This window comes from Protopterus annectens, chromosome 6.part1 (assembly GCF_019279795.1).
Source record: "Protopterus annectens isolate FY-2018-M chromosome 6.part1, PAN1.0, whole genome shotgun sequence".
Lineage (NCBI taxonomy): Eukaryota > Metazoa > Chordata > Ceratodontiformes > Protopteridae > Protopterus > Protopterus annectens.
Window position 1 is genome coordinate 278,375,950 of NC_056738.1, and position 14,133 is coordinate 278,390,082.

Below are 14,133 nucleotides of genomic sequence, written 5' to 3' on the forward strand. Positions count from 1 at the left end.
GGCACCCCTCATCATAAAAGGGTTCTCATCCAGGAAAAAAGAGGTCATTGTTCCCCTCTACTCAACACTCATTAGACCCATTATAGAGTACACTGCCCCTTTTGGAATGTACCTCACAAGACATCTGCAGCAGCTGGAAAGGTCACAGAAGTACCTCACAAAGAGGATTACTGGCCTCAAACAAATGCCCTACACTGACCGCCTCAAAAACTCCAGCTTTACTCTGTAGCATATCGCCTACTCCAAGGTGATCTCTGCCTAACATATAAAGCTATGTCAAACCCAGAGCTGTTGGACATGCTACACCTAAAGAAATCCCAATCCCTCCGAGCTACACGCTCTAGGGACCTAAACCTTGTCACCACAATAAACAGGACATGCTGGAGGGATAGATTCCTGTCCCAGAGACTTCCCATACTCTGGAACAGACTACCCATCTATGTCAAGCAAAGTTCTTCATTAGTACTCTTCAAGAAAAATCTTGATGAGTGGGTGAGAAATAGGAAGTACACCCCGGGGATCTCTTCTGTGTCTCTACTCGACATTGGCACAGGAAAATGACTTTCTTGGGTGGCATAAGCCAGGGAACCTTGTTGGCTAAGCTTACGTAGGCCCTTGGGCCGATAGCCTAGTACCTACCTATGAACCTATGAGTAACCATTTCCCAGAGTCTACACTAGGAAAGAATTACATGCAGAACTGTTTGCCTGACTCCGGGGACCTTTACTTTACTTTGCTGACATGTCCTGGAAGTCACTTGATGCTGGAATGTTTGCAAACCCTAGATCCTTGGTTACTCTTGCTGGGCATTATTTAGGTATTAGCAACACTTGTCCTTATTTACACTGGCCCTAAGAAAGATAAAATAGGAGAGCTGTATAAGATAAGTGTTCAGTTAAGATTGAAAGAAGAGCAGTTGAGGGGTAGATAGCCGAGTAAGTGAGGGTGGGGTTGAGTAGGAGGAAAGCTATGCAGTAAGTGCTAGGATAAGGACCAAGAGGTCAGTACTGGACAAAAAGCAAGCAGCAATATCAGGCAGAGAACATAGACATGATACATTTCATATAAAAGTTAAGTTAAAAGGCAGTCAGAGTTGGATTTAGCAGGGGATATGAAAAAAAAACTGAGAATATGTAAAAAAGCAGGATTAAACATGCAAAAATGCAGTACGGTGCAACTCTTCTAAAACATCCGGAATACAGAAGTTAGATATTCAAATTAAGATCACAGTATTGTTTGTTCCCAGCACGAAAAGTTTGCACATTCTTTACCCAGGGAGAAGGTATATGATGATATACTGCTTTGTTCTGTTAACAGACAGTAATGCCAGAACTATGACTATTAAACATTTAACTTAACTAAGTTACCAGATATAACCATGTATATCTACATTATGAGGGACTCTAGGCATGTCCACAGTAACATTTATCACATCAATTCTGTATATTGACTAATATGATTATGTACTACACTAGTCGTAGCTACTATAGCCTGTGTCATGTAGATTCAGAAGCATTGCTGTTAACAAATGAAAACTTTAACATGAGAAGCAAGTTGCAAAAGTATTGTAGGAATTGCTTTCTGTTAAATCAAAGGAAATATGCTTAAGAAAGCAGGTCACAATCAATATTTAGGCATTTCTAGTTGCTATTCTAAAACATATGTGTAGGCTGATGCACCTCCTTCCACATGCTAAGCTATACTATACAATGTGTACTGCTGGTCATGCAAATATTTAGAAGACTTCAAAGCTTGTCTTATTAGGCATATACTGTGATGAGCCCTTGCACAGAAAGTACAGTTATGGTTACATTAACAATGTCTGTACTTTATGAACAGAGATGACAATCGCAGAAGCAGTAGTAGTATATAAGCAGTGAAAATTACCTTTAGCAGTCAAATCAAACAAGTATGAAAGACTTCAGAAATGGCTGTACACCAGCAGAAGAAAAAGTAGAGGCTTGTTTAGTTATCAATGACAAAAAAATGGTGCTGAAATGCTAAACACATTGTTTTAAATGGCAGAGGGCATGATGGAAGTGAGGAGAAGGAGTAGGAGGACAGAAGGATAGTGCAAAGGCAAAAGTGAAAGTGAGAGCTGAATGTGGAGAAAAAGAAAGTATATATTAGAGACAAGCCGAACAGCAGAGGTACAGACCACAGAATGAGCCAAAAACAATCAGTATCTACTGAGCCGAACACTAGAGGTATAGACCACAGAATGAGCCAAAAACAATCACTATCTGTTACATACATTATGGAAGGAAGGGGGCTCGAAGGTAGGCTAGTGAAGCAAAAACAGTAATGGAGAGGCAGACAGATGTTGACGGAGAGCTTAGATTTGAGCAATTGAAGTGAACAGAAGGTGGTCACTGTAGGTAAAGCTATATGATACAAACAGAGGAAAGGGACAGAGTTGATAGGAAGTAAGTAGTAAGCAGAATTAGGGGTAAGCTAGATAGCGGTCTGGTGGTAATCATTTTGCAGAGTCTACACTAGGAAAGAAATTAACTCTCTGAAAACACAGAACTTCTTGCAGAGCTTTTGCTTTGTTTTGCTGACATGTCCTGGAAGTGGCCAGATGTTTGAATGTTTATTACACTAGATCCTTAGTTACACTGGCTGGGCGTTATTTGGGTATGTGCAACATTAGTTCGTATTTACACTGGCCAGAACTGTTTGCAGGGCTTCGGGGACCATTACTTTGCTTTGCTGAAATGTCCTGGAAGTGGCCGAACATTTGAATGTTTGCCAACACTAGAGCCTTAGTTACACTGGCCAGACATTATTTAGGTATTTGCAATGCGAGTTCCTGTTTACACTGGCCAGAACTGTTTGCTCAGCTTTGGGGACCTTTGCTTTGCTGACATGTCCTGGAAGTGGCTGGATGTTTGAATGTTTGCCAGCACTAGATTCTTGGTTACACTGGCTGGGCATTATCTGGGTATTTACAGCATGAGTGCCTATTTACATTGGCTTGAACTGTTTGCAGGGCTTTTGAGGACCTTTGCTTTCCTGACACATCCTCGAAGTGGGCGGACATTTGAATGTTTCTCAAGACTAGATCCCTAGTTACACTGGCTGGGCATTATTTGGGTATTTGCAATGCAAGTTCCTATTTACACTGGCCAGAACTGTTTGAAGGGTTTTGGGGACCTTTACTTTGCTGACACATCCTGGAAGTGGAGGATGTTTGAATGTTTGCCAACACTAGATTCTTAGTTATACTGGCTGGGCGTTATTTGGGTATTTGCAAGGTGAGTTCCTATTTACACTGGCCAGAATTGTTTGCAAGGCTTTGGGGACCTTTGCTTTGCTGACATATCATAGAACTGGCTGAACATTTGAATGTTTGCCAACACTAGATCCTTAGTTACACTGGCTGGGCATTATTTGGGTATTTTCAGCACGAGTTCCTATTTACACTGACCAGAACTGTTTGCAGTGCTTTGGGGACCTTTGCTTTCCTGACCCGTCCTGGAAGTGGACGGACATTTGAATGTTTGCCAACATTAGATCCTTAGTAACACTGGCTGGGCATTATTTGGGTATTTGCAACACGAGCTGCAATTTACACTGGCCCTTCATCTGTCACATCAAACAAGTATGAAAGACTTTAGAAACAGACGTACACCAGCAGAAGAAAAGGTAGAGGCAGGTTTAGTTATGGTAGAGAGGGACCGAGGACAAAAAGATGTAGTTAATGTAGTTAAAAATAAAACCAAATGGAGTCATCTGAATGCCAGTTTTGCAGCAATCTAAAGTCTAATCCCTGCCCATCAGGCACTGAGTGTCACACCCTAGCAATTTAAAGAAATCATAGCTTCCTAAAACTGAAAAATGTCATACATATCAGCATTTCTCCCCCTTGACAAAAAAAATGGAAAAATTAAATTTCTGCTGTACTGCATGCCACATACTGCTGTTAAGGTACAAAACAAATAACTTTTACCAATAAGCACCATCAGTGCAACTTATTAATCATATATAAACATTTTTATGAAGCATGGAAAAGAAAGGCGAGTGCTTTGGTGTAAGAAAAATCAGTATGTGACAAAGCAGTTTTCGTTACACCAAACTTATCAAAGTATCAGCAGCTGTTGTAATGACCATGCTAGCAAAAAGGGTTTGGTCAAGGTGATGTCATACCTTACAAGGAGGTGGTTCTAACCCTGATTAATACATCCCTGACCATACTGTCCTCATTAGTTTTCTGGCTCTTTAAAAGATGGTAACTCCTGTGAAGGCACAGGGCTGCACTCCTAGCTGGACTGATAAGGAGACCTTGATCATGCTTTACCCTTTGCATGATTCATATCTGGAGAAGATTGAGGCATGCATAAGAAACAGCACCTGGAAAAAAAAAATCATTACCTGTCAGGAGTTGGGTGACCACCTGTCAACCTTGATAGGCATATCCTGCTCCAGCTAACAGTGCCATCACAGGTATAAAGACTTGCTGAATCATCAGGCTAATCAGTTGGCCAAGTGGGTAGACCAGGTTGTGGGGAGAAGACAAGAACTTTGCAGCAAGTAAAATAAAATATTTGGTTTCTTAACTGAGTCATATTAAAAAAAAAAGCTCAGCACATTTGCATAACTACAGGTATATGCAAAGACAGACCTGTGTACCTGAAAATATTACTTGTAATATTGTTATGGAATACATAAGAAGTAATGAGCATGTTTATAATCATGCATACATCTTTTGAACAAATAGTCATATCAGCAATGTGTTAATAGATTTTAATAATATGTACTGTACAAATGTCACAAGTTTATTAAAATAATGACTGTATATATAACTGTATGTCATGCACTAGGTTACAGGTACCAGTAATGGTGAAATGATTTAAAAGTTAAGAAATAAAAATTGCAGTTGCACATTTATAATTAATCACTATTGCAAGAAAATAGTTATAATCATTACAGTAGATAAAGCCAGTTTTGTGTAGGCCATAGAAATATAACTAAAATGGTTTCTTAACACAGTTTGTTTAAAAATTATTTCTAATGACACATACAACATGGACGAAATCTCACACTCCACACCCTAGTTAGACTTGCAGACTGAGAGGGTTGGGGAATTGCTGTGCCAAGTGAATGACCAGTACAAATTTTAGTGAGAAATACTGTGTTACTTCAATAATACCTATTACATCAGACAGATTTATATAGAAAATGAAATGCAAACTTCCATGAATTGCTAGATTTCTGTTTGTGAATTAGTTATACCAGAACAATGTGTGGAATGCACAACTGCCAACCTTCCATCTCCAACATGAGGAACACGGTCTCTCATGATGTGGAACAAATGGGCAAAATGTGGAACACTTACTAATGGCTTACTAACAACTTCAACTAGGAAGCTTATAGGATGGCTAAAAGGTGATATTTGTACTTATAGACTAGGTATAGTATGAGTCAGTTCTATTTACCATTGATATCAGTTAAAATATTGCTAACACTGAATGTGTGATAGGCCCTTTCAATGCTGAACTTCGAGGAACATGAATTTTTTAACTGCCCAAATGAGGACTGTTTCTCGAAATGATGTACACTTGAGAGATATGGTGGAATGTTGTTTTCAAAATGCATTTAGCACACATTTCACATTGCTATTTTCCTCTGCATTAAAAGGGAATATTGGCACAGTATTGTACTAGTTCATACAGTTGTGCATGTGTAATAGGAAGTAAAAAGACAACAATAATGACATATTTAAGAAGTTCAAATACAGATAATCATAGCTGAGGAAGAAATGATATAAATATAACTGAAGAAATTGCAGTGCAGCTAATGTTTTTAACCTCATTTTAACCTGATTACTTTGATTAATTAGAGTATTTTAGTACTGCATTCAGTGTATTGCAAGTACATAACTTGAGAGAGATGTACACACATTCAAGAAATCAAAAGCCCTTGCCATTTGAATTAATCAAAAGCCCATCCCAAATCACTTTTCCCATTGTATGCATGTTCAATAAAGATTTTAAGGCAGTATTTCAATAGTGTATGAAATGGTGTGTAAACAGTATTATGTGGATTTATTATATTTTTCTGGTCTGTCTCTCCCCACCCCTTTTTTCTCTATTTTTATTTTGCTTATGCATTTCCTTCTCCTTTTAGCTTTTTTTCCCCAAATTTTCTTCTTTTTATTTATTTATTTTTTATAGATTCAAATCCATCAGGAACAGACCTGGCATGTACCTTCCAGGAGGCTAGGGACAGATCATCCTCTGCCCATCCAGGAACGCCCTCGCAGGGTCAGAGTGAAAGCACCAGTCCTATAGGCACTCTAGCATGTGGCAGCCTGGCAAGTCTCACAGAAAGGGGGCTGTTGAGGTATTGACAGGAGAATTCAACCAGTCAAAACCTCTCTTCACTGTGTAGAAAACATTCTCTCCCAGTTGGTGCTGACCACCTCATCAACACAGCCCCATATCCCTCAACATTGGGACCTCCATTGCTTACACCATCTGGCAGTGGATGTGCTTGAGGCTCTATGAACTGGAATTCCATCTGGCACTTCCTCAGCACTTCTTCCTTTACCTTTCATCCTGTTCCTTATTTATCACCCACACTATCCTCCCATTTAAAAAAAAAAATATATATATATATATATATATATATATATATATATATATATATATATATATATGTGTGTGTGTGGGCTATCGTCGAACAAAAATAGTGCTCACCCACTTTTGCCCCTTCCAGCACACATTCTCCTGATGTTTCCCTTGTGTGTTCCCCTATTTGTTTTGTCTCCCCTTTGTCGATCTTTCCTATCACTCCCTTTCAATTCTTTAATGAAACCATCAGGGTGTCCATAAAAAGATACACCTGTATAAAAATTATAGATCCCAATTCTTTTAAAAAAAATCCTTTTAAGTGCTGCAGAGTCCACAGATTTCTTTAAATGTTTTAAGCATGACTGCACTTAGCCACACTCACCCGCAATATGTCAAACAAAAGTAAAATGAACCATCACAGTTTTATGAAGTAATTCTCAAGCTCATAATGCCAAATTTTATACAAATTACTCTTTTGCAATAAATGGGTATATTTAAAAAAAAATACTTTGCTTTTACATATTCATTGCAAAGGCATTTCACTAACCTTATATCTGTTGCTTACAGGTAACTGTAACTTATTTGTGAAGCCCCAGGCTATGAGTACTAGCCTAAACGTTTTTAACATTATTCATGATGTAGAGCCTGGGCTTGATTTTCATATTCTGCACTTTACAACTTGTGTAGTACTGATCAAGTTTTTTTAACCAGACTGCATTCTAATGCTCCCCATGAAAACAAGTACTTGCATGAAGAGGGTTTATTTTGTCCTAAACCAAGCTCTATCAAATATGAGATTAAAATTCTAAAGTAATGTGTGTCAGCAGGTGTCTGGTTTGAAGCAAATAAAACTGTAAAATTTCACACTGATCTTTTATACATAATATTTGATAAAGTAAATTAACATTTTCAAAAAATAGACATCTAGGTCTGGCTTAAATATTGATTTTCATCCAGTGTAATGGCACAAAATTACATTTGCAGATTATGCAGTTTACTAAAATTGTATGGTACAAATTTCTGTACTTTTCCAGCAGCAACATCATTTTCCATGGAACCACTTAACATATTTAGACAATGTGCTATCCAAACACTATCTTTTAAATGTTTTAATTTTAAATTTTGCTTCTGCCAGTGCATTCACTTGGCCAATAACCAGTGAATGTTTAATGCATTGTAGTTCATTACAACAGAACATATAAATGTCATTCACCACGGAAGCTCTTGTATCCATCTTCCTCAAGTCACATCTTCATGAAATTGTTCAGTTTATCACCAGGTGCTATACATTCATTAATACATCAGCTTCATTAATCCACAGGTGTAATAGAAATAGTTCACAGGAAAACACAAATAGTATGAGGTCAGCACATGGTTCATACAGTAAAATACTAAAAAAGCTTAATATGGTAAACCCTTGAATAAAAAAGGTGGGGTTGTGGGTTGAAATTATGGATGTTATGTAGTCCTATCTTGCCGAAAGTCTTGCTGGTTGGGTTCGGAGTTGATATTCGGCTCCGACTTGGCTGATATTAAAGCTTGAGGGCTTTTACTGGCTTGAGGCTAACCCCTATCCCGTGATGTCTCACGGCACTTCCCCAGATCTTGCTTGCCGCAAAATCTTCGAGGTTGTCTCCTTAACTGGCTCGTTGGCTAAGTAATAGATTTATTTACTAAATCTTGTCCTTTTCCAACATTTTTTTCTTCTTTACATCGTTATTACTTATACTTTATTGTTTGACTGTTCTGAGAGTTTGACCACTATTTTTCCCCATAGGATTGTATGGCTTGTTTAAGTTAAGAGGGCTGTAGTTGCCCATTTAAGTTAGTGGGGCTTTCCTCCCTTTGTGTGTGTCTTAAAAAAAAAAAAAGTTTACAATATACAATCGATTCTCCTTTCTATCGTTATTGTCTTCATTGCTATTGTTACCTCAGTAGACAGTAGTTTAGTTAGTATTGTTGTCTCTTCTAGTTAGGTAATAATTGTTCCTGTTAGAATGCCTAAAGAATAGGACAGAGAACATAAGGACCATTGCCCTTAGGGGGTTTAAAAAATGTGATAGATGTTCACAGAAGATGTCTTTGACAGTCACACCAGTTGCATGTACTGTTTAGGTGAAACTCACTTGCAAGAGCCCTGTACCTTTTCCCATGCGTTCAGTACCAGGGTCTTGAATGAGAGAAAATGTAAACTCATTGATAGGGATCTTATGACCCATTCTTTCCAGGAACAGCTGGAACTTGGTCAGGCAGCTCCTAAGACTTTAAAACGTAAATCTTCAGCTCCAGTTTCAGAGCCATCGAAAAAGTCCAAAGCGTCGGAGCGAAGGGGTTCTGGCTCAGATTCAGCTTCTTCTCTATCAGTACCGTCAGTCTCTTCGGAGCCTAGGCAACCTTTGGTACTGAGACAGTTACCTGACATTGACCCTGTGTCACCTACTTTGAGATCTCCTATTTTGGAGAGGAGATCATCACCTTCTGTCTCCATCTGATCCTACAGGACACTCTCGAATGAGGACATTGAGAGGGTGATGAAGAGTTTGCTTTCTGATCCAGCTCTGGCAAAGAAATTGGCCCCTCTGGACACAAAGGCTTCGTAGCTGACCCTTTTGCAAACCACTGCTCCTCCTCTGACTGCTTTGCTCTCAGAGCCAATCACTTCAGGTTCTTTGGTGTTGGATCCGTTTGTTCCGGGAATCCTCTCTGCTTCCTTGGAACTGATTACTCTATCCTCAGTGGCTCAGTCTGGAGCCGTGGGATCTGGGAGTCAACACTCTTGAGTCAACTCTGAGGAGGATAGTCACCCTGGGTTTTCTTCGGAACCAACTCTCCCTCTTGGTGCCTCGGCTCAACTCAGCTCGGTTCCCACATCTGCTTTGGAGCCGTTCCCCCTTGCTGGGAGCAAACCAACTATCTTCTCGGAGTGGAGGTCTTCTTCGGAATGGGGGGGGCTATTGAAGCACTAGAGAAGGCTTTATCCTCTGCAAAAGCCATACCTTTGGAACCTGTGTCCCACCAGCAGCAGGCAGCAACCTCTTCTCCCCTGTCACCCCCACAGCATAGGGAACCAGAGACCCAAGCAGCCCCCATTGGAGGTGCCCCCCTCTTCTGAGACATCTCCAGATTATCCCACTGGAGAGCTCCCTCAGAAGAGACTGTGTAAGAGGAAGCATGTTGACTCACTTGAGTCTGTCACTTCTGACACTGATTTGGAGGAATCAGAAGGGTCCCCTAGATCCCACTCTGAGGTTGTCTCTTTTTCTGACATCCTAGAAATCCTTAGACAGAGGAGTGACTGGAAGACCTCTAACCCTACTGAGGATGAATCAGTATATCTTGAGGCCTTTGGTTCCCGACCTTCCACCTCTTGGGTGACATCACCTTATGACCAGCTCTTAGGGGTCATATTGCGGAAAGCCTGGGCCTCCCCAGGCTCAGTGGAGCCCGTCCTGAGGAGGCCAAATAAATTCATGACTGCACCAGAAGATAAGTCCTTTCTTACCAAAGGAGTTCCCGTTGATGCTATGGTGGTAGCAACTGCCGCCAAGAAGGAGTTGTCCAAAACATCTTCTAATATCCATCCTCCTAACAGGAATTCTAGGACAATGGATAGGTATGGGAAGCATACATTCTCTTCAGCGGCATTTACTCTAAGATCGCTGAATTACCTTACCCATTTCACTCGTCTTCGTAGGGATCTCCTGAAGTAGTTGGGAGATACCCTTCAGGGTTCAGTAGCTCCAGGATCCATGGATAATGTTTCTGCGCAGCTCTCCACCCTTACATCGATAGCTAACTCCTCCATGAGGCTGATATTGTATGCAGCGGACGGAGCGAGTAGGGCAGCCGCAGCAGGAATCTCTTTCAGGAGACATTCTTGAATGCATTTTTGTAATTTCACGGAATCCTTTAAATCTTAATTCACCAATGTCCCCTTTGATGGTTCATCACTTTTTGGACCTCAGGTGAAAGAGACCTTGACCAGGTGCTTGCAGGAAGGGAAAACCTTATCTGCCATTGGAGTCCATTTCTCCCTCCCATCTAGACCCTATCCCAAGGAGGAAAAATGTGGTTCCATAAATCTCAAAAAGGTTTCCCTCAGGCACAAGGTCAACCCTCCCCTAGAGGTAGATGGAAGGATGTAATGGAAGACACCATCCTCGCGGCAGAGGAGGTCCACAACACCAGGGAGATAGAGAAACCTTCTCTGATTGTCCATTCCATCACCCCTGAGGGGTTGCCCGACTGTCCATCTCTGGAGGCAGTCGAGGGGCCATCTGTCACTGTACCCAAGTACCTGGCTAAACACTTTGTAAGATCGTTGGGTACACACCATAATATCCAGATGTTATCTGATCCACTTTGCTTCCAGCCCCCCAGTAAACTGGTCTCTACCAGACGTGCCACCCATTCAATTAGAACGTGCACCATCAGAGGTCATCTCATTGCTGCAAAAAAGAGTCATCCAAGAAGTCCCCACAGAGCAAATAGGATCCGGAACTTACCCTTGATTCTTTTTAGTTCCAAAAAAGACAGGGGACTGGAGATCAATTCTAGATCTCAGCAGACTTAACAAGTCTGTAAAAAACTCGAAGTTCCGAATGATCACTCTGCAGTTGATATTTCCCTTTATCGGGAAAGACAATTGCATGTGTTCAATAGATCTTTAGGATGCATACTACCACATCAAAATGGACAGGCGCTCCAGGAGACACTTACGCTTCTGGCTGGGAGCCAGTCATTTTCAGTTCCGAACACTGCCCTTTGGTCTCACTACAGCCCCCAGCATGTTCACCACTCGGCCTTCCTGATAACACTGGAAAATATGAAGGTCTCTCCAAACACAATTATATTGGGCGACTTCAACTACCCAAACATAGTCTGGGAGCATTACTGTAGCTTCAACACCCTAGCCCAAAGGTTCCTAGAATTTATAAACTCAGATGCTATGGAACAACTTGTTACCACTCCCACAAGAGGGGAAAACATACTGGACCTGATCATCACCAACATGGGGACTTTATGCTCCAGACCAGAAGTGTATCCCTCACTGGTAAGATCAGACCATAAACTAATCTCACTGGATATCCACATCCCAACCCCACCCCCTGCCCAGAAAACCACAGTGGAAAACTTCTCTAAAGCAAATTTCACACTCCTCAAAACCGAGGTGGAATCCTTCAAAGCCCCTGGGCCTGTGGAAAATACGGCCCAGACCGCAGAATCCTTTATAAACGCATTCTATGAACACCTTCAGGAATGCATGGATCATGCAATCCCAAATAAAACCAAGACCCAATCCTCCAAAGGCAGATGTCCTGTCAGGTGGACCCCAGCCATAAACAAACTATACAATAGAAGGAGGAAGCTACTACATGATAGAGCAAAATTCCAAAAAGGGAAGGCATCTCTGATCAGTATTAGCAAAAAACTACGGGCACTCATAAAATCGTCTAAGGCCAGGTTCGAGAGAAAAATTGCACAGGACACTAAGGATAATCACAAGGCTTTCTTTAGTTATGTTAGGAACCTGGGTGGGCATTCCCAGATATGCTCAGAATTAGTCCAATATGACAAAAAATACACCGAACCCACAGACACTGCCAACATCCTAGGTGACAGGTTCAGCGCAAACTTCTCCCCCCCCCCCTCCCCACCAAAAGGGCAAATATCTATCCCAGCAGAGTGCTGCCCCCCTGACATCTCAGATGCTCAGCTAAGAGCCACCCTCTCCAAAGCAAAAAACACAGCATCAATGGGACCAGACGGTGTCCCGGGCTGCGTCCTACATGAACTCCAAGAAGAGCTAAACCCAAACATAAAACTACTGTTCAATCTCAGCCTTACTACAGGATATGTACCCAAAGAGTGGCGTACAGCAACAGTTGTCCCTCTCCACAAAGGTGGTGCCTCAACAGATCCTGGAAGCTATAGCCCCATAAGCCTGACTAGCTTGGTCTGCAAAGCTATGGAAAGGATCATCATGGACCTCATAAATAAAGATACTGGGGACCTACAGACACTGTATCTTACCCAGTTCGGCTTTGTTAAGGGCAGATCCTGCCTCTTAAACCTGGTCGATTTCTTTGAAACATTCACCAAGGACATTGACGAAGGGAAGGTGATCCACACAGCCTACCTGGACCTCGCAAAAGCCTTCGATACAATACCCCACTCGGGCATTATAGATAAGCTCATCAGCTTAAATATAAACTCCTATGTCACTAGATGGGTTGCAAACTGGCTCAAGGACAGAACCCACATGGTTAGAATTGCTGGAGCCATGTCAGACTCCAAACCAGTTACAAGTGACGTCCCACAAGGCTCAGTCCTGGGACCTCTCTTGTTCGGTATATATTTCTCAGAGGTACAGGCCAACATGGAAGGACTGTGGCTGACCAAGTTCGCAGATGACTGCAAACTGGGCGCAATAATCGACTCTCCAGCCGACACAAGCATCCTCCAAAAGGGCCTCATAGAAACAGACAACTTGTGCCAGAGCCATGGCCTCAAGCTAAACGCCAAAAAGTGTATAGTCATCCCCTTTGTCTAAAACAAAGTGCCCACAAATTACCACATAGGTGGTAATCCATTAAGTACAGAAGAAGTAATTAGGGACCTGGGGACCCAAGTTAATAGCAGTCTCTCATTTGACAACCACGTGGCCAAAGTGGTTAGAAAACATTTTATATAGCCCACCTAATCATGAAGGGATTCACATCTAGATCAGGGGAGGTCATCGTGCCTCTACTCATCCCTCATCAGGCCCATAATTGAGTACAATGCCCCTTTTGGGATGTACCTTACCAGACACCTGCAGCAAATGGAAATACCCCAAAAGTACCTCACCAAGAGGATCAAAGGGCTCAAACAGATGCCATATGCTGCCCAGTTAAAGAAACTCCAGCTCTACTCAGTGGCATACCGCCTGCTCAGAGGCGATCTGTGTCTGATGTATAAAGCCATGTCCAACCCGGAATTAATGGACATACTGCACCTCAGAAAATCCAAATCCCATCGAGCTACGCGCTCGAGAGACTTGAACCTCAGCACTGAAATAAATAGGACAAGCTGGAGGGACAGATTCATAACCCAGAGGCTCCCTTCACTCTGGAATAAAATCCCAGTCCAGGTTAGGCAGAGTCCCTCATTGACTCTCTTCAAGAGGAATCTTGATGAGTGAATGGGAGATCGTAGGTTTACCCCGGGTATCACTTCTGTGTCACTGTTAGACAGAGGCACAGTATACTAACCTCAAAAAAGGGCATAGCAAAATTAATTTAAAATGGGTGGCGAAAGCCAAACACACTCTGGCTAGGCTTATAAATGCCCTAGGGCAGATAGCCTAGTATGAACCTATGAACCAAATGCATGGCAGTGGTAACAGCTCACCTGAGACATCAAGGATTCCAGGTGTTTCCGTACCTAGATGACCGGCTCCTCACTGCTACCACCAGCCATCAACTCATCAGAACCAGGGACGAGACTCTATCCTTGTGCGCCAGTTTAGGCATCACAGTCAACCTAAAAAAATCAGCCTTATCTCCTTCACAGCACA

General features: G+C 41.8%; 1 protein-coding gene across 1 annotated transcript in view; it reads left to right on the plus strand.

Moving 5' to 3' along the window:
• Positions 1-14,133, plus strand: part of LOC122805511 — a 2,681,670-nt gene that overhangs the window by 923,416 nt on the left and 1,744,121 nt on the right. The gene's annotated exons all lie outside the window — the stretch shown is intronic.